We start from the raw sequence: 26,833 nt of genomic DNA on the forward strand, positions 1-26,833 counted from the left end.
ATAACTTTGTGTCATCTGCAAACATTGCCACCTGATTGTTCACCCTCTTTTCCAGATCATTTATGAATATGTGGAACAGCAATGGTCCCAGTACAAGTCCTTGGGGGACCCCACTATTTACCTCTCTCCACTGTGAAAACTGACCATTTAGTCCTACCATTTGTTTCCTATCTTTAACAAGTTACTGCTCCATGACAGGACCTTCCCTCTTATTCCAGGACTCCTTACTTTGCTTAAGAACCTTTGGTGAGGGACCTTGTCAAAGGCTTTCTGAAACTCTATATCCACTGGATCACCCTTGTCCACATGTTTGTTTGACTCCCTCAAAGAATTCTAATAGATTGGTAAGGCACGATTTCCCTTTACAAAAGCCCTGGTGACTCTTCCTCAACATATCACGTTCATCTATGCATCCAATAATTCTGTTCTTTACTATAGTTTCAAACAGTTTGCATGGTACTGAAGTTAGACTTACTGGCCTGTAACTGCCAGGATTTATCTCTGGAGTGATTTTTCAAAATTGGTATTACATTAGCTATCCACCTGTCATCTGGTAGAGAGGCTGATTTAAACAATAGGTTACATATCGTAGTTAGTAGTTCTACGATGTCATATTTTAGTTCCTTCAGAACTTTTGGGTGAATATCTTCTGGTCTTGATGACTTACTACCATTTAATTTATCAGTTTATTTCAAAACCTCATAGACTTTAAGGCCAGAAGGGACCATCATGATCAACTAGTCTGACCTCCTGCACATTGCAAGCCACAGAACCTCACCCACACACTGCTGTAATAAACCCATAGCCTCTGGCTGAGTTACTGAAGTCCTCAAATCATGATTTAAAGATTTCAGGTTACAGAGAATCAACCATTTAAACTAGTTTAAACCAGGAAGTGACCTATGCCCCATGCTGCAGAGGAAGGCAAAAAAAATCCCAGGGTCTTTGCCAACCTGACTCAGGGAAAAATTCCTTCCTGATCCCAAATATGGCAATCCATTAGATCCTGAGAATGTGGGCAGAACCCAACAGCCAAACAGCTGGGAAAGAATTCCCTGTAGTATCTCTCAGCCCTTCCTCCCCCACAACTAGCGTCCCATCACTAGTCATTGGAGATATTTGCTGCTAGCAGTCACAAGTTAGCTACAGTATATGCCATTGTAGGCAATCTCATCATACCATCCCTTCCATTAGCTTATCAAACTCAGTCCTGAAGCCACTTAGATTGTTTGCCCCCACTGCTCCCCTTGGAAGGCTGTTCGAGAACTTCACTCCTCTGATGGTTACAAACCTTCATCTAATTTCAAGCCTAAACTTGTTGAGGGCCAGTTTATATCCATTTGTTCTTGTGTCAACATCGGCACCTAAACTTGAATAACTCCTCTTTCTCCCTGGTATTTATCCCTCTGATGTATTTATAGAGAGCAATCCCATTTCCCCTTTGTTTGGTAAACAAGCCAAGCTCTTTGAGTCTCCTCTTGTAATGTAGGTTTTCCATTCCTCTGATCATCCTCGTAACCCTTCTCTGTACCTGTTCCACTTTGAATTCATCTTCCTTAAACATGGGAGACCAGAACTGCACACAGTATTCCAAATGAGGTCTTACCAGTGCCTTGTATAATAGTACTAACACTTCCCTATCTCTACTGGAAATATCTTGCCTGATGCATCCTAGGATTGCATTAGCCTTTTCCACAGCCACATCACATTGGCAGCTCATAGTCAATCTGTGGTCAACCAAAACACCCAGGTCTTTCTCCTCCTCTGTCACTTCCAACTGATAAGTCCCCAGCTTATAGCAAAAAGTCTTGTTGTTAGTCCCTAAACGCACTTTGCACTATTAAATTGTATCCAATTTCTATTACTCCAGTTTTCAAGATCATCCAGATCTTCCAATCCTCCTCTGTACTGGCAATACCTCCCAACATTGTATCAACCACACATTTTATTAGCCTCCTCTATGGACATCTCAATCTAGGACAATTCCTCAGATTTCTCACCTAAAAAGAATGGAATGGAATCACCTTCATATCCTCTGCAGTGAAGATGGATGCAAAGAATTCATTTAGTTTCTCTGCAATGGCTTTGTCTTCCTTGAATGGTCCTTTAGTTGACTATCCAATGGCCCCACCGATTGTTTGTTTGGCAGGCTTCCTGCTTCTGATATATTTAAAAAAAATTTTACTTCCTCATCGCTCACCCATTTTTCTGGTCAGATTGGAGCAGCTACAGCTGAAACACCAGGCTTAGGTGAAGGTCTGGCTCTAAAGTTGACAACCCATGAGTGAGTCAGAGATGAGGGAGCCTGAAGAACAGGTAAATTTCAACACTTCTCTGCAGGCTTTGTTGTTATTGTGGACAAGATCATCCAAACAACTTCTGTTTCTCAGATGGTAGAAGACTATGCCCCAGCTTGAAAACACAGCTATATATCTATTGTGAGGAGCAACTGGGTATTAATGGATTCAAAGACTGATTAGTTCTCTTTAACCTCCCCAACGGGGTAGGTGGTTTGGTGGAGCCCTCATTCCTGATGCTAAAGAAATGGACTTTAGACACAACTTTTCCAACTGATAAACTTTATTAATACCCCTAAAATTAATAATAAAATAAAATACATCATGAAATACCTCTCTAAATTTAATATAAAATGTCTTTTCCATCTGAGAATAACATAATCAGTTCAATTGAATTTATATTTATCAAGCTAATATCAAATAAACAAATAGTTCTGGATTCTCCACTCCACCCAAGCAAACTTCATCTACAGTGGAGGGCCAAAATCAGCTCCCTGATCCACTGCTGGTCAAACCTGGTAGAAGTTAGGGAACTTACACTAGTGAAGAACTGGCATAGCAGAGCTCTGCTCTGCTCTTCTCCCCCCCGCCGCCCTTCACTCCCCTGAGACACCTCATCTACAGGGTAGGAGTACAGGCTCTGCCTTGTCCATCTACACCAGCCTTACACTATGGGAGTGTTTCCTATGCTACCCAACTAACAAAAGCTGAACTCCTCTTCAGGAGAACAAAACCTATTGTACCCGCCTTAAACTTCACCATGTGTTGCTGAAGGCTCACACATCTTAATGTATTCACCTTCTCCCCATTCCTATTAGCCTTTTGGCCTTCCCCAAGGGGGCAACCCACATTTTGGGAAGCACTGCCCTATACAAAGGGAATTCTTTACAGGTTCAAGGCAGAAATGGTCAGTAGACTTTGCACCACATGAGCAGCAAGTAATCCATTCCATAATCTCAACAGAAATCCGATCTGTCTAATAAAGTGAAAGGCAAACTCCTTTTGTAGAACTGTAGATCCTCAAGTGAACAGACTTTATTAATGACAATTGACTAAGCCTGTACATCAGCCAAAAGGCTTCAGTAAAGAAAGTGTTGACTAATAGATGCTGACTAGCATATAAATAGATATATTAATATGTATTATCCGCGCCCTGTATATAAGTATGCATTAAGCACCAAAAACATTAAGCACAAATATTGTAACAGTGATATAGCCTAAACTGGCCTATACCGTAATCCTGTTCACTTATGCTAAGTATCCCATAACACCATGCATTTGCTTAAGTAAGCATTTGGCACAAGCAGAAAGGAAATTTGACAAAATCAAGATACTGTCATTCTATGTTTTAGTACAAGCTAGGGAGGTACCTTCACAGACCGGTACATGGAATGCTAGTATCCAACACAAAGATAAGGAAGGAATAGAACAACACGTTAGAGAACTGGAGCAAACTGATGGGTTGGATTTTAGTGACGTGTAAAGAAATGTGTAACCTGTAAAATCAGATAAATAATCCCAGCTGAATGTGTAACTTGGGGGCACACCTTCTGCGTAAGGGAAATGTAACATCGCTGCATGGAACTGCTCTGCAGAGACTGATATCGTATAGAACTTTTTTCCTGTACCATATTAATAAACCTGATTGGTTAATTTTGTCTCTTGAGTATATTTCATAACGAACCATAAGCGTGGTCAAGCAATTGACTATACAGCAGAAGGACAAATCAGTCCTAAGTTTAAGGCCACTAACATTTGAGCTGCTCTTCCAGTCAAGACTCTGGTTCCATTTGTTATATATAACTGATCCCAGCTCCCTCACCATCACACCCACAATAGAGTTTCTGGGCGAGGGATCAGTGGAGCGGTAGGGACATCCTTGGGAAGAAACTGAAGTACAACACCTACCTTCTCTGGGTCCATACAATCATAAGGCAGAGAAAGAAGTCAACAGGCAAGGGAGAGAAAGGCTCAGAAAAGGAAGTGCCCTTGCTCTCCTAACACCTTTTGTGAACTTCAGAGGAACTTCCTCAATCTGAGGCACAGTTCATACAGAGGTGCAAGCCTCCCTCCCTCCCCCCACCCTGCCTTCTATTTGACACTTCTGTGATGAGCTGAAGGGGGAGCAAGAGACGTTGACCCACAAGAGTCTACACTCTGTGTAGTAATCAGGATCAGCACAGCACTTGGCATCCATGACTTTTGCTCCTTTCAAAGACCCATTAGGGACACTAGTGGCATCAACGAGCCCTCTGCCTCTGTGTGCCTAGGATACTTCCTAAACACTGTGAGCTGCATGGTTACAGACCACATTCTCTTTCCTATAGATAGGCACATGCAGCACCAAGTTGTTCTGGAATCCTATTCCATGGAGAACATCCCATCTGTACTGGGCATTATAGAGGGCACATACATACTCCTCTGAGGGCCCCAAGGGGAGCTGATGCAGTCTATGAAAATAGAAATATACCTATTCCATGAGTACAATGGCTGTAGGTGAAGCAAATATGGTATTCACAGCTATGGTGGCTAGACACCCAAGATCCTGCCACAACTCCTACATCCTGCCATTCACCCACATAGCATTTACCCAATTTACAGTCTGAGCCCTCAGCCTCTGCAGTTCAATGGCGGTGAGGGCTGGAGCATTTGCCCAGCAAATTCATTCTTGAGGGGGAAGAGGGGCCCCTTGTGTAACTAAGGTATCAATTACTATTTCATAGGATCCTACACAATATAGAAATGGAATACTTAGGGCTGTTTGTTTATTGAAAATATTTCTCTCTGTCTGAAACATAAAAAGAAAGTAAAGGTCTAGCCTTGGATATAAAAAGCTTTTTAATTGTAGGTGCATATAAAAGTGTTTTGTCTCTATATTGCACTGGTGCTGTAGTTGATTGAAGGACATAAGAACATTATTGAGGAAACAGTCTTGCAGGTTATAATCCCTTTATGGGCCCAGGTTTTGAAAAATTTATTTCTGTTTGCAGGTTGAAATTGAGCAAATCCTCAGTAGACAATGTTTTAGATTTAGTAGCTTTCTCAGTTTATGCCAGTTTTGCAGGATGAGGGTTATACTCAGATTGTTTTTAGCAATATCAGGTAATTCTTGTTTTAGACAGGAGGCTAAAGAAATCAGGCTCATAGGAGACATTCTATTCTGTTCACGCATTTGCAGAGTTAACACTTGTCAGCTGGAATTGTAGGGCCTGATCCTCCTCTGCCTTGTACCTTGTGTAGTCATTTGCACCTATACAGACAGGATATTAAATGCTGCTATTTGGAGCTGGTAGCCACTTAGCACAAGGCATAAATTATAACTCAAGGTGCAAGGAAGTGGAGAATCAGGCCCATTTGTACAGCATATTTTGCCATAGCTCAGAGTGCTTCACTGTCTTGCTAATACCACTGCAGGTTTTAAAAGTGGAAGAATAGTAGTTGAGGACACTCAGTACCTTGCAGGTTTCACTCCTCGGCTTTCTACTCTAGAGAACACGAAAAAGATCTAAAGTGAATGAAATTCCCAGGACATAGAACAGTGATTCTTTTGGAAAAGACTCCCATGGTTGCACTTAACAGGCCATCACCTGACCACAGGAAGCGGGGGGTGGGGGGGAGGGTGTACATTCCTCTTTTTGTGTCCCTCTCAGTTGAAAATATTGTTTTTGCCTTAGTCCCCACAGAATCATTACCTCATTACAAGGAAAGAAATCCTGCCATGATGAGAGCGATCCCTCAATCCCTGCTAGACGCACACTCCTGTCCCCAGGAGGAATATTGCCATCTTGTACATTTTGAACCAAATGCACTGAAATGACAAGCAATGGAATAATTACTAGAGCTGTCCAAAGGATAACACAGTCTGTTTTACAGCAACGTTGGGGGTTTTGAAAACTGTTTTTGTTCAGCACTGGAATAAAACCAAAGACAGTGTGAGAGCAATAGACTCAGCCATAGAGTTATCTTTAAACTTCTCTTGTTTGGTATTGAATTTTAGCAATTACAGAAGCTAGTGTGTGAATTCATTGGCACAATGGAGGTTGCCCTGGGTGGTCAATGGTTCCAGTGTAGCAAGATCAATGGATCCTTCCCTTTTTTGAAAGATATAATGCAGGGCACTTTACTCTCACACACTTGTAAAAGTTCAACACACACATCTGACAATGCCTCTCACTCTGGCCCTGCAGCAGCCCCTGCTATTTCAGTCCTAGGCTCTCCATGCAGTTCTGTCCATGCCTCTCGATCTTGACCTGTAGCCCCTCCCCGCAGTATTCCAGTGCCACCCACTTACAGTTCTGCTAGTGCTCCTCAAATCCAGTGCTGCAGCCTCCCTGCTATTTCAGTCCTGGACACCCTTCTAAGGCCTTGGCTACACTCGGGAATTCACAGCGCTGCCACGGCAGCGCTGTGAAGCGCGAGTGTAGTCGCGCTGTCAGCGCTGCAAGAGAGCTCTCACAGCGCTGTATGTACTCCACCTCTCCGAGGGGAGTAGCTTGCAGCGCTGCGAGTGAGCGTGTAGCGCTGCAGGCTCTGATCATACTGGCGCTTTACAGCGTTTTCACACCCCTGAGCGCAGCAAGTTGCAGCGCTATACAGCGCCAGTGTAGCCAAGGCCTTAGGGAAAGTCTACCCTTAAAACGCTGCATCGGCACAGCTGCACTGATGCAGCTGTGCCACTGTAGCTCTTTAATGAAGACGCTGTATGCCAACAGGAGAGATGGTAGCTATGTCCAGGGAGAAGCTCTCCACCAACTTAGCACTGTTTACACCAGGCAGGGCCACCCAGAGGATTCAGGGGGCCTGGGGCAAAGCAATTTCGGGAGCCCCTTCCATAAAAAAAAGTTGCAATACTATAGTAACATGTATTTGGAAATGTAAAAAATACAGTGAAATACATTCTAAAATTAATTTGTAATAATTTGAAAATACACTAAATACATTATTTAAAAACATTAAATGCTTTAATGGTATGTATACATTTGCAATTACATAATGGGCTGTCACTGGGTGATGGTGATGGTTGGTGCCAATAGGCTGTCGATGCCTGGGGGTGGCGCTACTGTTGCCCAGGGCTGGGTTGGGAGCTGGGCTCTGGGTCGGGGGGTGCCCGGCTCAGAGGGGCTGGGCTCGGAGCTGGGGGTCAGGGCTGCAGGGGGATGGGGTCAGGGGGTGCCCGGCTCAGAAGGGCTTATCATGCCGCTTACCCCCTCTCCCAGAGCCTCAGCAAGCCACCTCCAGGAACTCCTGCCGCTCGGCCTGCCAGAGCTCACAGCCCCGCCCCCTTACCATGCAGCTCCGAGCAGGAGGACCTCAGGCCCCACCTGAGCCACGCAGCTGCAGCGCTGTCCAGGGCCGCTCCTGGACACGGCACACTGAGGCGCCAGGGGATGGGGAAAGGCGGAGGCGGGGGGAGCCTCTGACATTCTCATGGGGGTCCCTGTGGGGCCCGGGGCAAATTGCTCCACTTGCTCCCCCCTCTGGGCGGCCCTGACACTAGGGGGTAAGTTGGTATAAACTACATCACTCAGGGGTGTGGATGTTTCACATGTAGTTATACCTCTGTAAGGCCATGTCTACGCTAGCGAGCTTACAGCAGGACAGCTGTACCGATGCAGCTGCGCCACTGTAATAATCGCTTGTGTAGCCACTCTATGCCAACAGGAGAGAGTTCTCTGGTCAACATAATAAAACCACTTCCACGAGCAGCGGTAGCTATGACAGCAGGAGAAGCTCTCCCACTAACATAGCGCTGTGCACACTGGCACTTCTGTTGGTGTAACTTATATAGCTCGGGGGGTGGGGGAGTTTTAGACCCCTGAGTGACATAAGTTATACTGACAAAAATGGTAGTGTAAACAAGCGCTTAGTCTGCACTGTAGACCTCAGACTACCTGATGAAACTCTGGTTCTTTATGGAGGTTTAAGTGTATCTCCACACAATTTGGTATAATCGGCATTCTCCACTTAGAGGACTCCCAGGAGTGGAATAAGGGATGTTGCTGGATAGGATTAAGCTGGAACATCAGCGCTCTGTAGCATGTATCTGCAGGAACCTGTAGACAACGCTGTGAATCTCTTGCTTCCTTGAGTACCAATTATTCTTAAAAATGTAGGGGGGAGGAATTAACAGCTCATCCTTTTATTGAGTAACAGCAATTGCGAAGTGTGACAGACCCAGACCAGTGGGGTACAGGAGTCTGGTAGAGGGCAAATATACTGGTCACTGGATGAGTAGTTTTCTGTTCCCTGAGTGACCAGAGCAGGGGCTGCACTAGAGTAATCAGGAACCTGCTAGAACCAGTTAAGGCAGGCAGGCTAATTAGGACACCTGGAGCCAATTAAGAAGAAACTGCTAGAATCAATTAAGGCAGGCTAATCAGGGCACCTGGGTTTTAAAAGGAGCTTACTTCAGTTTGTGGTATGAGTGTAAGGAGCTGAGAGTGCTGCTGGAGGACTGAGGAACACAAGCCTTATCAGACACCAGGAGGAAGGTCCTGTGGTGAGACTAAGGAAGGTGTTTGGAGGAAGCCATGGGGAAGTAGCCCAGGGAGTTGTAGCTGTCATGTAGCTGTTACAGGAGGCACTATAGACAGCTGCAGTCCACAGGGCCCTGGGCTGGAAGCTGGAGTAGAGTGTGGGCCTGGGTTCCCCCCAAACCTCCCAATTGACCTGGACTGTGGATTCTTCCAGAGGGGAAGGTCTCTGGGCTGTTCCCCAACCCACATGGTGAATCTCTGAGGCAAGAAAATCCGCCAATAAGTGCGGGACCCACCAAGATAGAGGAGGAACTTTGTCACAAAAGACACCTGCAGAAATAAAAGGACTAGATTGAGAGCTAACAAACTTGTTGCTATGAACAAATTCTGTTCTCTGAAGGTGCAAACATAGCAATTTGGATGTAACATTTTCTCTTGAGTTAGAAAGAACTATTGAGGTTCCTTGGACCCAGTACCCTGAATTACATTGTTACAATGAACTCATGCAGCATTTGGGTGGCTCATTGGAACCTGCACAAGTTCTTTATATAATGTAAGATTCCTTGAAGAACACAGGAGATTAAATTGACCTTAATCGCAGTGCTTCAATTCCTCATCTGCAAAACAGGTACAATATGACTTCTCTATCTCACTGGGGTGTTGTGGGGATAACTCTCAGTGTCTGGAAGGTGCTCAGATACTATGGTGTTGGGTACCATACACTGTAAATGCAGGAATATATAATTGACTTGTTACAATTAATTGTAACTAGAAGGCAGCATTGTCTAGAGGTTAGAGCAGGGGACTGGGACTCAAGATGCCTTGGTTCTTTCCCCAGCTCTGCCCTTGACTCAGTGCGGGCCCCTGTGCAAGTTACTTCTCCCTCAGTGTCTCCATTTTCCTATCCATAATATGAGGACAATAATAGAGCCTCCCTCCCAGAAGGGTTGCGAGACTGAAGTCATTCATGTGTGCAGAGTGTTTTGTGATTCCTGGTTGAAAGACTCCAGTGAACTGCAAAGTATTATTAGTATCATTGCCTTTGTGTGAGCCTAGCACAGCTGTTTCTGAGTCTCTACTATTCCAGCACAAAAGCAGGGATGGTAGAAGATGCTGTCATCTTGGCCACTCTTGACCAAGCCCTGCTCGTTCTTTAGGATATGTGCTTTGGAAAGTGATGACAGGACATGTCGAGGCCTGTGCCTCAAGCCCATCAGCCCTAGGCGCTTCCATGTCTCTGACTGCCGCCACTCTTGGAGCCTATTGCTGGCCAGTCAACTGTGCAAAATGGGAAGTAAGCAAAAGCAGAGGCAGTGAGAGAATCCACCAACTGCACTGTAACTTTGTCTTCCAGATCTTCCTTTGCTTGCCTGGTGGGGGAAGTCACTCCCTGCCTGTTACCTGCATCAGAAAGCCAGGCAGGACAACTGACACCTCACCGGAGGCTGCTGTACCCGTATTGCAGGTTCACAGGCAGCCAGGAACTCACATCTGGTGTAGCAAAAAGCTACAGGAGTAGTTGGAATTTTACAGGCTTCAGCATATCCCTAGACTCTGAGGAGGATTCATAAACTGCAATCAGACTGGGTTTCTTGTGTGGCAGGCACTGGTCAGTGCCCTGCTGGTCTTGGGTGACAGGGTTTTTGCTCTGTGTGTCATTTTGCATAGCCCCAATGTTTATAGTACGTGGCCTTTCACACACAATGCTCTGTGCGGTGCCCTCACTGAAATCTCTATATAAATGTGAATTCAACAGCCATTATACTCCCAGCAGCAACAACCCACATTCAGTGCCTCGGAGCCTGTTAATCTGTGATGGTCATAAGGCTACTTATCTCCTGCACTTTTCAAATAGCTCAGCAGTGGATACAAAAGAGAAATGGCAGGAGCTATTCATCTCTGCAGTCTGAGGGGTTTTTTGCTGCACTGTTGCTATATTACCAAATGTCACTTTTAAAACTAATGGCAGCATTTGCAAGAGAGAGAGAGAAGAGATGAATATCTCCTGGGTTTCTGCAAGTGGAAGACTCTTGGCCTAGAGGAGAACCGCTATTAACACAGCCTGCATTCTGATAGTCTAGGGAGCTTTGCTGCCTATTAGCTAATTGATGCACCAGTGACCTGAAAGATCTGGTTCAAATCACCTTTGGGCCCATCTTTAGCTCTGTTATATCTATTTGGTGGTGAATCTTCATCTTTCTCTTGGCTCCAGCCCAGAGGGAGAGAGTTACAAGAATGGTAGTTTAAAATGTGGATGCTCAGATACCACAGTGATAGGTGCTGCTATAAAAAGATAGCGAGGGGATCCAAGAGATTAACAAAAGTTATTCCAGAGACATGCTAAGGAAGACAAACGAGAACTAATAATTTCTGAAGGAAATAAAATACTAACACAAATTAGCATTTGGAGTGTATTGGGATTTCTGTTCCCTAGCAGTGGAACATTTGAGGAGTCAACCTATTATCTCTCTCCCCTTTAACCTCTGGGGGTCCCATATTGGAGCCATCATCTTTCCCAGCTACAGCGAAGTGGTGGCAATAGGATTTTAATCAAAGAATTAAAATATGGGTCTAGGAGCAACTCTCTGTATTTACTTTTACCTCTAAATAGGTTGTTTTCCCACACTGAAATTTTGAGACAAACCACTCTAGTGTGCTTTTACAGATTTATAAAAAGAATAAGCAAAAATAAGTTTTAAGCAAAATATCTCTAATTTACTTCCAATTTCCCTAAACTCATCAAATATAACAATGGAATGATCAAATTAAGGTTACAATTGAAATTCAATCAGTAAATCCATGGATCAATTTATCTGGGTTGCCAATTACTACAATGAGTAATTAAATCAATTTATAAGGTTACCACAGAATTACTTCAATACCTCACAGGACAGTTAAGGCAGAATGAATTTCTTTTAATCTAATTAATTGGCCTAAGAGTCTGTTAAGGACAGAAGCTGACTCTTGCCTTAAATTTCTCTGAACACATACCTATGTTGGACTTTATTTACTTAGGGATTAAACCAGTTTCTAAACTAGTTCAAGTCGAGTTAATCCACTTCTAAAATGCTAGCCTATACATGCTGCAATGCAAAGAGGACTAAGTTTGCTGCAAATTGAATTAGTTCAGTCTCTCTTGTTCATATGCACACAACAGCTGCCTATCACTTTTTGTATGGCACCAATGGCTATCCCACATTGCTTTGAAGTCAACCATTTATCGGTTTACCTGTGTGGCACCCGCGCCCCCGCCCCCCCCCCCCCCCCCCGGTGTCAAATTTCCAGGTGTCAAATCCTCCTCCTCTCCCTTTAAAAGCTGACTTGGGGCCAGTTTTTGACCGTTTTCAACTGGGTTCAAATGAATCAGCATTCTTGTGATACTACAGCAATTCTACACCACAAACCACACCGCATGCCTTGTGCTGCCACTATGAGCTGTGCTGAGACTCTGGATCTCATTGCCATCTGGGGCAGGGCTGCCCGGAGGGGGGCAAGTGGGGCAATTTGCCCCAGGCCCCACAGGGGGCCCCCATGAGAATATAGTATTCTATAGTATTGCAACTTTTTTTATGGAAGGGGCCCCCAAAATTGCTTTGCTCTGGGCCCCCTGAATCCTCTGGGCAGCCCTGATCTGGGGAGAGGTGTCAGTGCAGGAAACTCTTGTGGCCAGTGACCATAATAAAGACCTGTTTGTGGACATTGCAAAGCAGTTCCCTGCACAGGGTTATGACCAGGATGCCTACCAATGATGGATAAAAAGCAAGCAGCTCAGGAGGGTTTACATTAAAATGAAGGACGCAAGGAAGACATCGTGCAGGGAACATGTGATCTGCCCATTTTATGAAGAACTGGACAGGATTTTACACAATTAAACAACCATCCAACCCTGACAGGTTGTGGATCCTGCTGTCAGCTCTCTTCTCCTCCCTCCCCACAAGAGCAACCGGCAACACTCATTGGAGGCTGAGTGGGATGAGGATGGAGAAGAGCTGTCCTCTGGCTGCTCAAACCACCAAGTAAGTGTCTGCATTTGGGCCTCCTCCCCATCATTAAGCTTTCCTGTCATGATATTTGTAAGACCAAATCACAATACAACATGATGCTATAACTTTTTTCTGCTTCTTCCAACCTATTCTACAAACAGCACCATCTCCCTTTCAAATGGCCAAATGCACACTTGACTCAGCAGTTGCAGAATGATAGTCAACCGTTACAAAGTTCCTTCCTTCTGTCCAAGTGGCCTGTGAATGGCTTCATTAACCAGGGAAGCAGGAGATAAGCCAATTCTTCCAGGATAACCAGAGTAAGCGCAACAAGCATTGGCCTGCTAAACCCATGGTTGTGAGTTCAATCTTTGAGGGGGCCATTTAGGGATCTGGGGCAAAAATCTGTCTGGGGATTGGTCCTGCTTTGAGCAGGGGGTTGGACTAGATGATCTCCTGAGGTCCCTTCCAACCCTGATATTCTATGATTACATTTCCTCGAACACCACTAATGCTCATAGAGTTCCTGGGGGCAAACAGTCCTATCTCCATTAATGCAAATACAGCTGAGTTCCAAATGATCATAGCATCATGGGCCCTTCTTCCTGACCACCCTGCATTTATGTTTGTAAACCTGCCATCGTGGTCAACCAGCCCTTGGAGCACCAGGGAGAAATAACTCTTCCTGTTTATAAATTCTGTGCTCTGATAGGGGAGTAAATGAGAGGCACATGGGTTCCAGCAATTGCCCTGTAGGGAGGCGGTGTGGTTCCCTGCCACCCCAGAGAGAGGCGAGTCCCTCCGGACACTGGAGTGGGTGGAGCCAGGGAGCTCTGAGCCCACCCCCCAGAAGGTCAGGCGTTGTCCCGGAAGTATAAAGGCCCGACCTCAGAGCTCACTGAGAGAGCAACTGCCGGGGAGGCCAGATGCCTCCAGCCTACCTCGCGATTGGGGAAACCCAAGCGGACTGCAGTAAAACCGAGGACTGGCCTGACCTGCCCTGCACCAGCTACCTGGAGGAGTTGCCGAGCCTGCCCCGTGCCAGCTACCCGGGAGTTGCTGAGTCTACCCCTCGCCAGCTATCCCGAGGAACCCATGGTGCTGGACCCCCCCTAAGAACACCACCCCGACCCAGGTACCTCAAGAGGGGGAGTCTGGAAGTAGCCCGGGGGCAGCCAACCCTAGTTTGACTGTAGCACTGCTAGAGCCCATGTCAGTGTGTTGTGGCCAGGATCCCCAGGTCTTCTGCCGCTGCTAGGGCCCCAGGCTGGGATGCAGTGGAGTGGGAGGACCTGCGTCCCCCCCGCCACCCAGCTCATAGGTGGCAGTCTCCCCCTCTCCCAGGTCCTTTGTAACCTAGGGCCTCGGCCTACTGTTTATATACTGTTATTGCTCAGCTGCTGCCTGAGGGCCTGACTGACCATTGCCCCACCCTGACCTAGGGCCTGGGCTTACCGAGTTTATTTCTGCCCTCACAAAGGCCGCAGAGGAAGACTCCCGTGGCCGAACTAATTCCCCACAAGACATCTTCCCGAGTTTAGTGAGGCAGTGTGGTTCTCCGCTGCCCCAGAGAGAGACGAGCCCCAGCTAACCTCTCTACATGCCCCAATACAGTTTGGGAAACCCATGCATGCTAAGGAAATTATTGATGACTTCATATTTGCCAGCTTTATAACCTGGTGCAACAGTATCTTTTCCATGTTGTGACACACCTGCATGACAATGGCTCCAACAGGTGATCTCCCCCATGCTGAATCAGTTGGCTATGGAACAGTAGCATTCAGGGATGGCTAGCCACCCATATGGCAATGGTGACCCACTTCTCCATGGAAATAGAGCACCACATGTTAGTACACTGGCAATGCAGCTCCATCGTCAGTGTAGCACAGATCTCAGTCAAGATTGCCCTTCCATGCTGAAATTCTCTCAGCGCTACTGGTCTTCAGAATGATCCTTTCCTACCAATCCATGCTGGTCTCCTAAGCCCAGAAACAGTGCTGCACAATGTGGAGCTGATCCAGGAGCCAGTCCTCTAGAACCAGCCGCTTGGTGTCCTCCTCTTCTCCCTTACCCTCGTCCCACTTCCACCACTGCTGCCACATCACATACTCAGCAGTGCAATGGGCAGTCTCCAAAACTGAATTTGTCTGGCTTGGAGTGCTGAAATACAACCCAAGAAGCCTGTGCATATTTGAGGCTGCCACCATAGCGGAATGGCATATTGCTGGGTCCATGCTGGCCAACAGCAATTCGACAAAGGCACTAGCCAGCCCAGAAAGTAAACAGGGTATAGACACATGGGATTGTTCAAAAATTTGAAATCACCTGGCTTCCCACAATTCATAATGAAAACAATCCCAGGATGAAACACTGCTGCACGCTGAAGTAAAGGATCATAGGATGCCCTCCAAGAACACAATCCCATCAGTTTGCAACAAGCTGCATGCACCTTGTATACACACAATGCAAATTGAAAAATGGAACAGGTATTCCACGTGCACACTATTGGTTCAGCTTGTGTAAAGCACTTTACCAGACACGTAGCAAAAAGCTTCACAATAACCCCCCTCTGCCCATGCAGACAAACCGTTAGCTCATTCCTCTTCCCCTACTAGTACAGTCTCAATGTCTTTCTGCATCTGCTGGCACTTTTACACAGATACAGAAGTGATTCCTAATCAGACACTTAGCAGTTTTGGAATAACATGCTTTTAGCCCAAACTAATCTCTTACTAATTAAACAGTAACTTGGGAGTTTTTTAGTGTCTACCTGGAGAAACAGTTGATGACACACCAGACTCTCTACTAGATGTTGCAGAATTCAAACAAAAGTACTATCATGTTGTCTTCTTAGAGTCGCTAACTCATCTGGTCAGTCTGAGATGAGAACTAGTTCTGAGGTTGCAAGTAACTTGAACTCATTTTGCATGAACAGAGGTGGTCTTTTCTCTCTTTTAGTTATAGCTTCAAACTTATCAGTCTTTAGCATCTCCTTCTCCGGATGGCCAGTCCAGGGAAGAGAGCAGGATACAACTTCGGGTGTCACTATTGGTGCAAGAGAGCCCCCTTTTCTTTCTGCGTGTTTTAAGTCTTTTGTAGGGGTCAGTGTCCCCTTGCTCCACCTCAGGGACCACCCTTGTCCAATTAGCGATTCCAGCATGTTGGTTATAGCTCATCATGGACCAAGAATTAGGTATCTTGATCTGAGGTCATAGTAGAAGATTCAAGTTTGAGATGACATTTTCCTGAAAAGTCTGGTGGTGACCACAAACAGATATCCTCTTTGTAAGAAGGCCCAAAGGAGAAGGAGTTGGTAACAGATCTCTGCTTAGGCCTGACATAAATAAGTGTCTTAATTGTCTCAATATAATTAATGGCTAGTCATCATTACACATTTGCTTGTTTCCACTCATCTTCAGGACAGTCAGTAAGTATGACTGTAGAAGAGTAGAAGTAGAAGAGACCTCAGGAGGTCATCTAGTCCAATCCCCTGCTCAAAGCGGGACCAACACCAACTAAATCAAGGGGACTCAAAGGTGGGGACAGAGTTTAGGGTGAGTTAACTTATTCTAAATAACCTTTTGACTACAAGCCAGAAATGCTAAACTTCAACATTTTAGCCAACCAATGTCGCTCAGGCCTAAATTAAAATATGCAATATGCTCTGTTTTGCCTGAGAGCTCCGCCTCCCCTCTACTCAAGTAGATATTACAGAATAGCCAAATGCTTCGGACTCTCAGTCAAGGAACCAGAAAGGGGACTGAAACCCAGGGCTTCTGAACAACAGACCAGAGTGCTACTGACTAAGGCAGGTCAGATTCTATAGGTGTAATTAGGGAAATGCTCCAAATACAGGGCAAGGTACTCTGTGTGTAGGATGAAGGGCTCCACACGTGGAATGACCTGCTCCAGATGCAAGGCAGGGTATTTCAACTGTGGGGCCAGGTGCTCTAGATGCAGGCCAGAGTATTCTAGAGGTATGAATGAGGCACACTAAACACAGGACAAGGTACTCCAGAAGCAGTGCTGGGTGCTCCAGAGGACATTGCAGTGTGCTAGTAAATGAAGGACACAGCTATTCCAGATGTGAGATGTAGCATTCCAGGGGCAGAAAGCTGCCGGTACAGGATGGGTTGTTTTTGTACATCAGGTAAGATGTGAAAAATCCAATTTTATTTTTTACATTACTAGCAACTAAATGACTTTCCATTTCCTGTAATTAGTGGTTTCATTTTTAATAATTTGATTAGCGAGGAGCACTCGATCAATAAGGGGAAGGTTAGGACTGAAATACAAAGTGCTTATTGAACAGCACACAGTCCTTTCCCTGTTCTGTTGGCTCATTTGTCATATTGTTTTAATGAAAACAATACTACTTCACAGCACCCAATAGAAAATGGATCTGGGGCATGTGCCAAGTGCTCCAGTGCAAAGCGGGGATCTCTGCAACTTTCTGTTTGGAGCTACTGGGAAGCATCAGCCTGACGGCATCCCTCCTCATGAGTCTTTTCAGTTCCTCCCCCTTGGAAATGAATTAGTGGTTTCCACTCTGCCTATCTCTGTTTTCCAGGAGTCATGGAGGAAGATGGACCCCTCTAGTCTCCCAGGAAACAGATCAGCAACTTACTCAGGGGCATTAACATTTGTAGTGTGGATGGTATTAGAAAATGGGTGAATCCAGTTGCTTGGAAGGAGTGAATTGGCAGGGGATGGAGGGTTTGCAATACAGAAGAATGGTGTCAGTGGGTAGACACCCCACGCCATTCCCCACCACTCACCTCACACTAGGCCCTTGTCCAAACATTCATTCCCCTCCAGGGGGTTGCCTTTATTGTTCAATAACATAACAGAGCCCTAAGGCAGTACTGTGCTCACAACACGAAGGGCTTTTTCTCAGGGTCTCTCTCTCTCCTCTGCCTTTTTTTTTCTTTTTTCTTCACATCCCTGTGTTGGAACATGAGACCCACCTAAGCTGCATCTCTCCATAGGGTCCTTCAATCTGATACTTGGTTACTGAGATCTGAGCCCTTTCTGGAGGGGCTGTGGCTAGGTTTGGCAGATAGCTGTAGCGGTGTTGGGTTGTCAAAGCTGTGTGGGGGTGGTTAGTCCAGGGTCTTATTAGAGGAGATGCAAGAAGATTGGGCATGTGGCAGGGGAAGGAGGCAGGAGCTTCTTGAGGAGCCCTGAGAGGTTTAAGATGCAAGTCAGAGGCGATAACAGCTCCCACCCTGCTCTGAACGGAGTACACATGCACACAAAATATTAGGTCAAATTTAACCCCCTTCCTGAGGTTTGGTTTTATTGGCAACACAAATAAAAAGCAACCACACATGAACCTCACCCTAAGCTTTCTGCCCAAGCTTAGCTGCTCGTAAGGTTCTCGCTGAAAGACTTGTCTCCAGCCCTTACATCCTAGCTGGTTTGAACTGAATCTACTGCTGGAGTGACTCAGCAGTAATTCCACTTCACTTCCATGCAGGGTTACAGCACTTGATAACAGGATGCCTCAATAGAGGAGTACCAAAACTCTAGGTAAGGTCCTTTAGGCCTTGTCGTCACTATGAAAATGAACCATTGCTGAAAGCTGGTGCTAGCTACGTTGGCAGCTGAATCAGTGCAGAACAAAGTTTAGCTATAAGCATAGACAAAGCCAAGCTATGTTCAACACTGGTTCACTGCCATCCATGGTCAGCAGTGTACATTTCCCGGTGTAGAGGAGGCCAGCATCTGTCTTGTTCTGAGGCTGGAAGGTTAGGCTACTGAAAGTAGAGCCCGGAGGTGCATTCATGAAGATGACTAATAAGCACATCAGATTTTTAAGGATTAATAGTATAAAACTTAGGCCAACTCTGGGAAAGACAGTTACATGGTCAGGGCCGGCTCCAGGGTTTTGGCCGCCCCAAGCAGCCAAAAAGAGAGAGAGGAAACAAACAAAAAAAGCCACGATCGCAATCTGAGGCAGCAATTCGGCAGGAGGTCCTTCACTCCGAGCAGGAGTGAGGGACCGTCCGCTGAATTGCAACCGAATAACTGGACGGGCCGCCCCCCTCCGGAATGACCGCCCCAAGCACCTGCTTGCCAGGCTGGTGCCTGGAGCCGGCCCTGTACATGGTAATTGTAGCTTGTGAGTAGAAGTAGCTTGAAAAAACTTGCAGACATCCCCTGTCTGGGAGAACTGCAGAGCAGCTTGTTGCCACCATTCAACCCAGTCTCCAGCTTTGAACAACTCTTAACGGATTCCTCCTGTCAGAGCCTCTTCCTCCAAACCCACTTGCAGTACTACAAACTCTGTGGTGTCAATATGGGGCAAACATTTGCCTTGAGTCCTCACTTGCCCAGGCTACTCTAGCTTTTTTTGGGTGGGAGGGGAAGTTTCCCACCTTTGCTACCACCATTGCAGCACTACCAATGGTAGCAACTGCAGAAACTCTAGTGCAAAGGTTCTCAAACTAGGGGTCAGGACCCCTCAGGGGGTCGCAAGGTTATTATATGGGGGGTCGTGAGCTGTCAGCCTCCACCCCAAACCCCGCTTTGCCTCCAGCATTTATAATGGTGTTAAATATATAAAAATTGTTTTTAATTTATGAGGGGGGTCAAACTCAAAGGCTTGCTATGTGAAAGGGGTCACTAATACAAAAGTTTGAGAACCACTGCACTAGTGGACAGGGCCAGCTCCATGCACCAGCTTACCAAGCAGGTGCTTGGGGCAGCCACTTCAGAGAGGGGCGGCACGTCCAGCTGTTCAGCGGCAATTCCGCGGAGTGTCCCTCACTCCTGCTCGGAGCGAAGGACCTCTCGCCGAATTGCCGCCGCAGATCGCGATCGCGGCTTGTGTGTGTGTTGTGTTGTTTTTGGGGGGGGGGCTGCTTGGGGCGGCCAAAACCCTGGAGCCGGCCCTGCTAGTGGAGACAAGACACTAGTGGAGACAAGGCCTGTTTTACTACTGCGTCATTCAGACATGCTCTGAGCAGGGTTAGGCAACACCATGATGAAAATGGTGGCAGCTAGAACTGAGCTGGTGGAAAGCTTTAGAGGAAAAATGCTAGTGTAGGAACAGCCACAGACTCTGCTAAGCTAGGTTAGCATTTCACCCGTTAAGGAATGACCGAGGAGAGCAGAGGTTTTCAGCTCCTCTCTTTCTCTGGTGCCCAGGCCCTATCCACCTAAGACAACCCAGCAAAAGGCAGCATTGTGCTTCTTGCTGTGTAACTTTAATTCCTATTGAATTTTTGCTGCCCTGGCCATATATAACAATAATGAAAACAAGACAAAAAAATTTTAAAAAGCCAGAAAGAAGAGAACCTGGAACAAGGCTCAGCAACATAAGATAAAGTGCGCTCCTGTTGCTATTGATCCCCTTGACTTGGTGCTTTCGTTCATAGTCAAAACTGATCAAAGCAATGGAGATTAAAGGCAATTTGAAGATATCTTGAGAAAACAGGCCAAATGCTGGCCCTAGGATGTCTACACCTGGAAAGCAATAGCCAGGAGTGGGAATACAAAGACACAGAGCCGGCTCTAGGATTTTTGCCGCCCCAAGCGAAAACAGTTTTGGCCGCCCCCCCCCCTGTTTTTTTCTTACCCCCCCTGGCCCCGCCTCAACTCCGCCCCTTCCCCAAATCCCCAGCCCTGCCTCCTCCCCCCAGGCTCTCAAGCCTAGGAGGGAGGAAGGGAGAGGGAGAAGCAGGGCGTGTGCCGCAGCCACTCGGGTCTCCCCCCCCCCCCGCCCCCCAGGCTCTCAAACCCGGGAGGGAGGGGGAGATCCCGAGTGGCCACGGCGCGCGAAACAGATGAGTCGCACGCCGCTGCTCGCCCTCCCTCCCAGGCTCTCAGAGCCGGGAGGGAGGGGGAGATCCCAAGCGGCTGCGGCAAGCGAATCAGCTGTTTCGTGCACCGCGGCTGCTCGGGATCTCCCCCTCCCTCCCGGGTTTGAGAGCCTGAGAGGGAGGGTGAGCACCGGCGCGCGAGCGCCAGCAGCAGAGGTGAGTTAGGGCAGCTGGAGCACATTTTTAGGGGCGGCATGGCCCACGCCAGAATGCCGCCCCTAAAAATGTGCCGCCCCAAGCTCCAGCTTGTTTTGCTGGTGCCTAGAGCCGGCTCTGCAAAGACAGATGTTAGCTACCAAACCTGGCTCCGCCTTCAGTTCCATGAAGCTGACACTATCTGATGGTCATGTACAGGGTAGGGCTTAAAGGGTCACATGCTTTCACACAGAGTCCCTTGATCTGGCTGCACAAGTCATGCTCTCTCCTTATTCTATACTAACTCCATAGAAATTATGTAATAAAGAATTCAGAGTTCCAGATACTCTGCTGACTCCTCTTATTAATCCAATATAAAAAGAAGGTACTTTGGTATTTCGTTCAGTAAGGGTGAATACGCATGACCATGTGTGACTTTGCTGTTATCTGCCTTTTGGGCAGGAAAAAAGCGAGCAGGACGGCCCAAGGTGGCAGTGATTAGATCAAGAACAGGTTTGGAATCTGGATTTGATGCTGCCAAAAAACTGGTGAACTCTTTTCACAGGATTTTGACTCAAAATAGCAGAAAGCTCACAGGAATACCGGACTTTGCAAAATTCCCACCATTTCTCCAGTACATGCCATCTTCGGCCCAGCTATGTCTAAGCCAGAACTGAAAAACAGACCTCTCCTTGGTTTTCTCCAGCCTGGAATCAGATCAATAGGGGTGTAGAATCACATCTATTGTGTGTTTAGGGGCGGGCGGCCTTATGCCCATGCACGGGTGGGCTATGCAAGTGCGTGTATGTGACAGAGAGGTGTTCTTTGTGCGTGCACACCTCCAGGGTGCGTATGTGTGTACACATATATTCAGGACAGATCTTCCATCTGCAGATGCACCACTATTGAATTCATTTCCCAATTATTATGTACTCCAAGTAATAATCCCTTTATGTTTAAAACACTTCCCAGCTCAGATATTTAGGGCACTGACGAACAGCAATAAAAACAATTCAAAACACTGAGTAGGTAGGATACAGAGAGAAGGAGTTGTGGGAAGGGAACAGATACGAGGCTTACAATGGTCATGCTCACAAACACCTTATGAAGTTTAAAAGGATTTTAAGATTTAAGCTTTAAAAAGTGAGTGATGTTGGTGCAGGGCAAGTGCCACGCACTGAAACCAACTACACCAAAGGCTCAGTTGCCTGCCAGTAAGAGACTCCAGTGAGATACTTAAAAGTGGACTGTGTCCAGGGGCGGCGAGTTATAGAGGCCCGTGGTGGCCGGACTCCAGCAATATTGAAGGCCTGGGGGCCCGGCTCCACCAATATTTGGGGCCGGGTCTCTCCCCAGGCCCCGCCTGCCACCCCACACACCTCTCCTGAGTGTCCCCCTGCCTCCACTTGCTGCCCCCCGTGCACCTCCCCAGGGCCCCAGAGCAGAGCATCCCTGTCTCTCCCCTGCAGCTCCATGGTGCCTCCCTGCATCAACTGCCACCGCAGGGTCCTAGTGCCCCCCATTCATTACTGCCAGGGCAGATGGACCCTGAGCCTGCCCTTCTGCCTCAGACCATTTCATTTTCCAGCGGGACCCTCCACCAGCACAGGGGCCCCCCCTGCCTGCAGTCACCACTCTGGCCCCACGCTGGGCAAGGGGCAGCCCCATCCCCCACCCCCAGTGAGGCTACAGTGAGGGGCAGCAGCAGGGGAGGAGGCGCACATGTGATGCCAGCCCCCCCATCACCCACCAGAGGGGAGGCCAGGGGGCTTCCTGGCCCTGAGAGGGGCCCTAGGAGCATGTGCAGTAACAGTGGTGGGGGTGAGTGTGCTGCTGGGGGGGGGAGAAGGGGAGACCCCTCCCCCAGAGCTCACTGTTGCCAGCAGGGAGAGGGCTGAGGGGAGTCCTCCTCTCTGGCCCCAGCCCCGGGGCAGCCTGCCTGCACCCCAAACTCATTCCCAGCCCTGCCCCATCCCAGAGCCAACACCCCCAGCCAGATCCCTCACTCTCCCAAACCCCAAACCTCTTCCATAGCCCTGAGCCCCTCCCACACCCCAAACCCGTCATCCCCAGCCCCAGACAGAGCCCTCACCCACTATACCCCTACCATCTGCCCTAGCCCTGAGCCCCTCCCACACCCCAAACCCCTTGTCATCCCCAGCCACACCCCACAGCCCTCACCCCTGCACCCCCTTCCTCTGCACCTCCTCCCACTCCCAAACTCCATCTCAGAGCCTGCAGCCCTCACCCCCTCCTGCACACACACACACACCCCCGCCCCAGCCTGCACCCACACCCCCTTCTAACACACCCTATCCTGCCCCCAAACTCCCTCCCAGAGCCTGCACCCCTCATCCCCTCCTGCACCCCCACTTGCCCCAGCCTGCACCCAACACCCAAACTCCATCCCAGAGCCTGCACCCCAGACCCCCTCCCTCACCCAAACTCCCTCCCAGAGCCCAACTTCTCACCCCTTCTGCATCCAAACTCCCTCCCAGAGCCTGCACCCTGCACCCCTCCTGCACCCCAATCTCCTGCCCCAGCCCAGGGCCTATACCACAGACCTCCTCCCCCCACCCAAACTTCCTCCCAGAGCCTTAGGCAGGTGGGGGGCAGAGTTTGGGGGGCAGGTTCTGGGCACCACCAAAATTTCTACAAACCTCCCACCCCGACTGTGTCCCACTGCCAATACCAGTCAAATTAAGCTGGAAGGAGAAAGTGTTGAATATAGCAAGGACCTGTGCCCAGGGCCGGTGCAAGGAAATTTCGCGCCCTAGGTGAAACTTCCACCTTGTGCCTCCCCCCCAGCCCTGCGGCAGCTCCCCACCCCCTTCTGCCCTGAGGCGCCCCCCTGCAGCAGCTCCCCCCCCCCCGGGGAGCCATGCGGCAGCTCCCCACCCCAGCTCACCTCTGCTCCGCCTCCTCCCCGAGCTCGCCGACCCCGCTCTAATTCTCCTCCCCTTCCAAGCTTGCAGTACCAAACAGCTGATTGGCGCTGCAAGCCTGGGAGGCGGGAGAAGTGGAGCGGCTACCATGCGCTTGGGGAGGGAGCGTAGGAACACTGTAAAAAAAATTGGGGGCACTGCTTTTTGACACCCCCAAATCTTGGCATCCTAGGCAACCGCCTAGTTTGCCTTAATGGTAGCACCGGCCCTGCCTGTGCCATTAGGGGCATTAAAACCCAGCAACACCAGCTTATATTACAGTCAGCATGCCACTTTGTACACAACCATTGTACAGAGCGCAGGGTAAGTGAAATATGATGAACACTCTTCCAACCAGTGAGCAAGTAAGGCTACCTTTTGCACATGTTGCAAGTGACATGGAAGCCATGCTAAGGCAATGACCCCAAATGAGGCTTGTCTTTCTCAAGGTGTGTGTTTCTGTTGCAGGGTGGTCATGGGACAAATAGGGGTGCAGGCTATGCAGGGTCCAGAGCAGAAGAAAAGTATGATACAAGAGTGATTAACTCCTCACTTTCCATGGACTTAACCAGGGAAACATGGGCTAGCCCAAAGCGAATGCTGACTCTAAAGGTTGCTCACAAAGAGCTTCCTTCGGTCTCAAAGGAGCAAACTCACAACAAGCTCTTTCCAAATTGTTCACGTTCCTCACACAACTTGGAATATAGTGCAGAGAGGCAGAGATAATGTCAGCAAGAGCTTCACAGGCAAAAGCTTCATGGTTTGTTGTAAGCCTAGGGTTAGTGCTACATAAAGGGAGCTACGTCAGGTGAGAACAGCTAGCTGTGAGGATGCTACTAGCTAAATAAACCTGTTTGTTGTACGGCAGGCAGAGGACTGGTAGTCACTCCTGCTGAGCCCTGTCAGATGCCTTGCCTCTCCCGCATAGAACTGAGAAATCATGCCCACATGCTGTTCCTTAGGATCAACTTTGAGGTCCCTGACATTGATTTCAATGGTATGCTTTGACTAGAGCTTTGCTTGTACTGAATGAAATAAAACAGAATGGGGCAAATTCATCTCTGGTGTAACTTTACTGGTTCCTTGTAGTTAGAGCAGGGACGAGTCTGGCTAAGGGATAAGTTTGACAGGTTTCAGAGTAGCAGCCGTGTTAGTCTGTATCCACAAAAAGAACAGGGGTACTTGTGGCACCTTAGAGACTAACAAATGTATTAGAGCATAAGCTTTCGTGGGCTACAGCCCACTTCTTCGGATGTAGTCCACGAAAGCTTATGCTCTAATAAATTTGTTAGTCTCTAAGGTGCCACAAGTACTCCTGTTCTTTTTGCAGATAAGTTTGAGTGTCTTACGCAGTTAACGCATGCACAATACAATTAGACTCAAGAGTTGGCCAATGACATTTGAAGCAGTTTCATTCCGAACAAGGCTGGGGGCTGGTCTACACTTAAAAAGCTGCAGCAGTGCAGCTGTCGCGCTTTAGTGAAGATGCTACTATGAGGATGGGAGTGCGTCTCTTGTCAGCATAATTAATCCACCTCCTCAGGAGGTGATAGCTATGTCAATGGGAGAAGCCCTCCTGCATGTGGTCATTTCCTAACTTGGATCATGCTAGAGTTCAGGATATAGAAGTTGGCGAGAGTGTGGCTGGATTCTCCACAGTAGAAAACACAGCCTGTGGCGGCAATAGGGTGACCAGATCGCAAGAGTGAAATATCAGGACACATTGGTCAAACGGGGGGAGAGGAGAGACAGACACAGGTGCACAGCCCCGACCGGAGCCAGAGGCACACTGGTCTGCCTAGCCCTGTGCTACCAGTGTGCCCCTTCCTGTTGAGGGTGGGCCCATGCTGCGCCACACAGCTCCCATGCCCAGTGCCCCCTGGATCCACAATGCCCAGAGCCCCCCTACAACCGTTCCACCACAAATGCACAGTGCTGTGCACACACACCCCGCCCAGCAACCCCCGGCCCACAGCCCCACCACAGCTGCCCAGCAACCCACACAGAACCCCCCACTCGCTAGTTTCCCAATACACACAGATTTCCCCTCCCTCCCTTTCTTCCTCCCTCCCAGTGCCCTTCCCCACAGCCCCACAATGCCCCACACAGACCTGCACTGCCCAGTGCCCTGACACACACAAACCTCCCCAACTGCCCAGCGCCCTCGACACCCTCACAACCCAGCACCCCACACACACCTCCCAGACACTCACTCCATCACACCCTGCTCCCTTCCCTGGCCGCACTCACCAGCCCTGCTGGGATGTCTCTGGCTCCTAGGGTGAGAGCGGCGAGGAGGGTCTCCAGACTCTCCACGTGCTGCGCCTGCCACAAACGCGAGCTCCGTGGCTCCCATTGGCCAGGAAAAGCGCCAATGGGAGCTGCTGGAGCCACGGAGCAGGGCTTGCAGGCGCCGGCAGCATGCAGAGCCCCCCCCACCCTAAGAGCCAGAGGGACCTGCCAGGGGGCGAGATGGGGAGTCCCGGCGGTGCTCACCTGGGGAAGTTCCCGTCCCAGGAAGCATCCGGCAGGCTGGTCCTCCTGGCTCCTAGGGTCGTGGGTCGGGTGGGGGTGGGGGGCGGAGGGCTCTCTGCCCCAGTCCCGGCGCCTGCAAGCCCTGCCCCTGCAGTACGTGGCACTTCTGCCGGCGGGCGGGCATTGGGAGCTGCCCCAGGAAGCGGTGAGTGGCGCCGCCACGGCTGCGGTGCCATGGCTGCGGTCCAGATGGTCCCCGACATCAGGACAAAGAGTGTCCCAAACAATGTAAGGTTGGGACACGGGACAAGTCCCCTAAAATTGGGACTGTCCCGATAATATTGGGATGTCTGGTCACCCTAGGCGGCAACAGTGCTCTTTTTCCTCAGGGGTCACATGACATCAGGCAGCAACCAGCTGCATAGGTTCAGGGATCAAGGGGCACCAGTCAGGTGGCCCGGACCTCTTCCTCAGTCGCTCGCAGAGCTTATTGTCAATGGTATGATGTCAATGAAGGCATCTAGGCTGGTCGGGGCCTCCACGTGAGGTACCTCATCCCTAATCTCTCTTGGTCCCCACAAAAACGAGTAGAGCTGGGCCACTTTGTTTCACTCCATGTTGGCAATTAGTCACCGAAAGTGGGCAGCATAGGAGAAGGCTGGTCCCTGCCCCTGCTGGAGTTTGCACAGGACCGTCTCCATCAAGCAGGCACGATGG

This window comes from Chrysemys picta, chromosome 3, assembly GCF_011386835.1.
Source record: "Chrysemys picta bellii isolate R12L10 chromosome 3, ASM1138683v2, whole genome shotgun sequence".
NCBI classification, from domain to species: domain Eukaryota; kingdom Metazoa; phylum Chordata; order Testudines; family Emydidae; genus Chrysemys; species Chrysemys picta.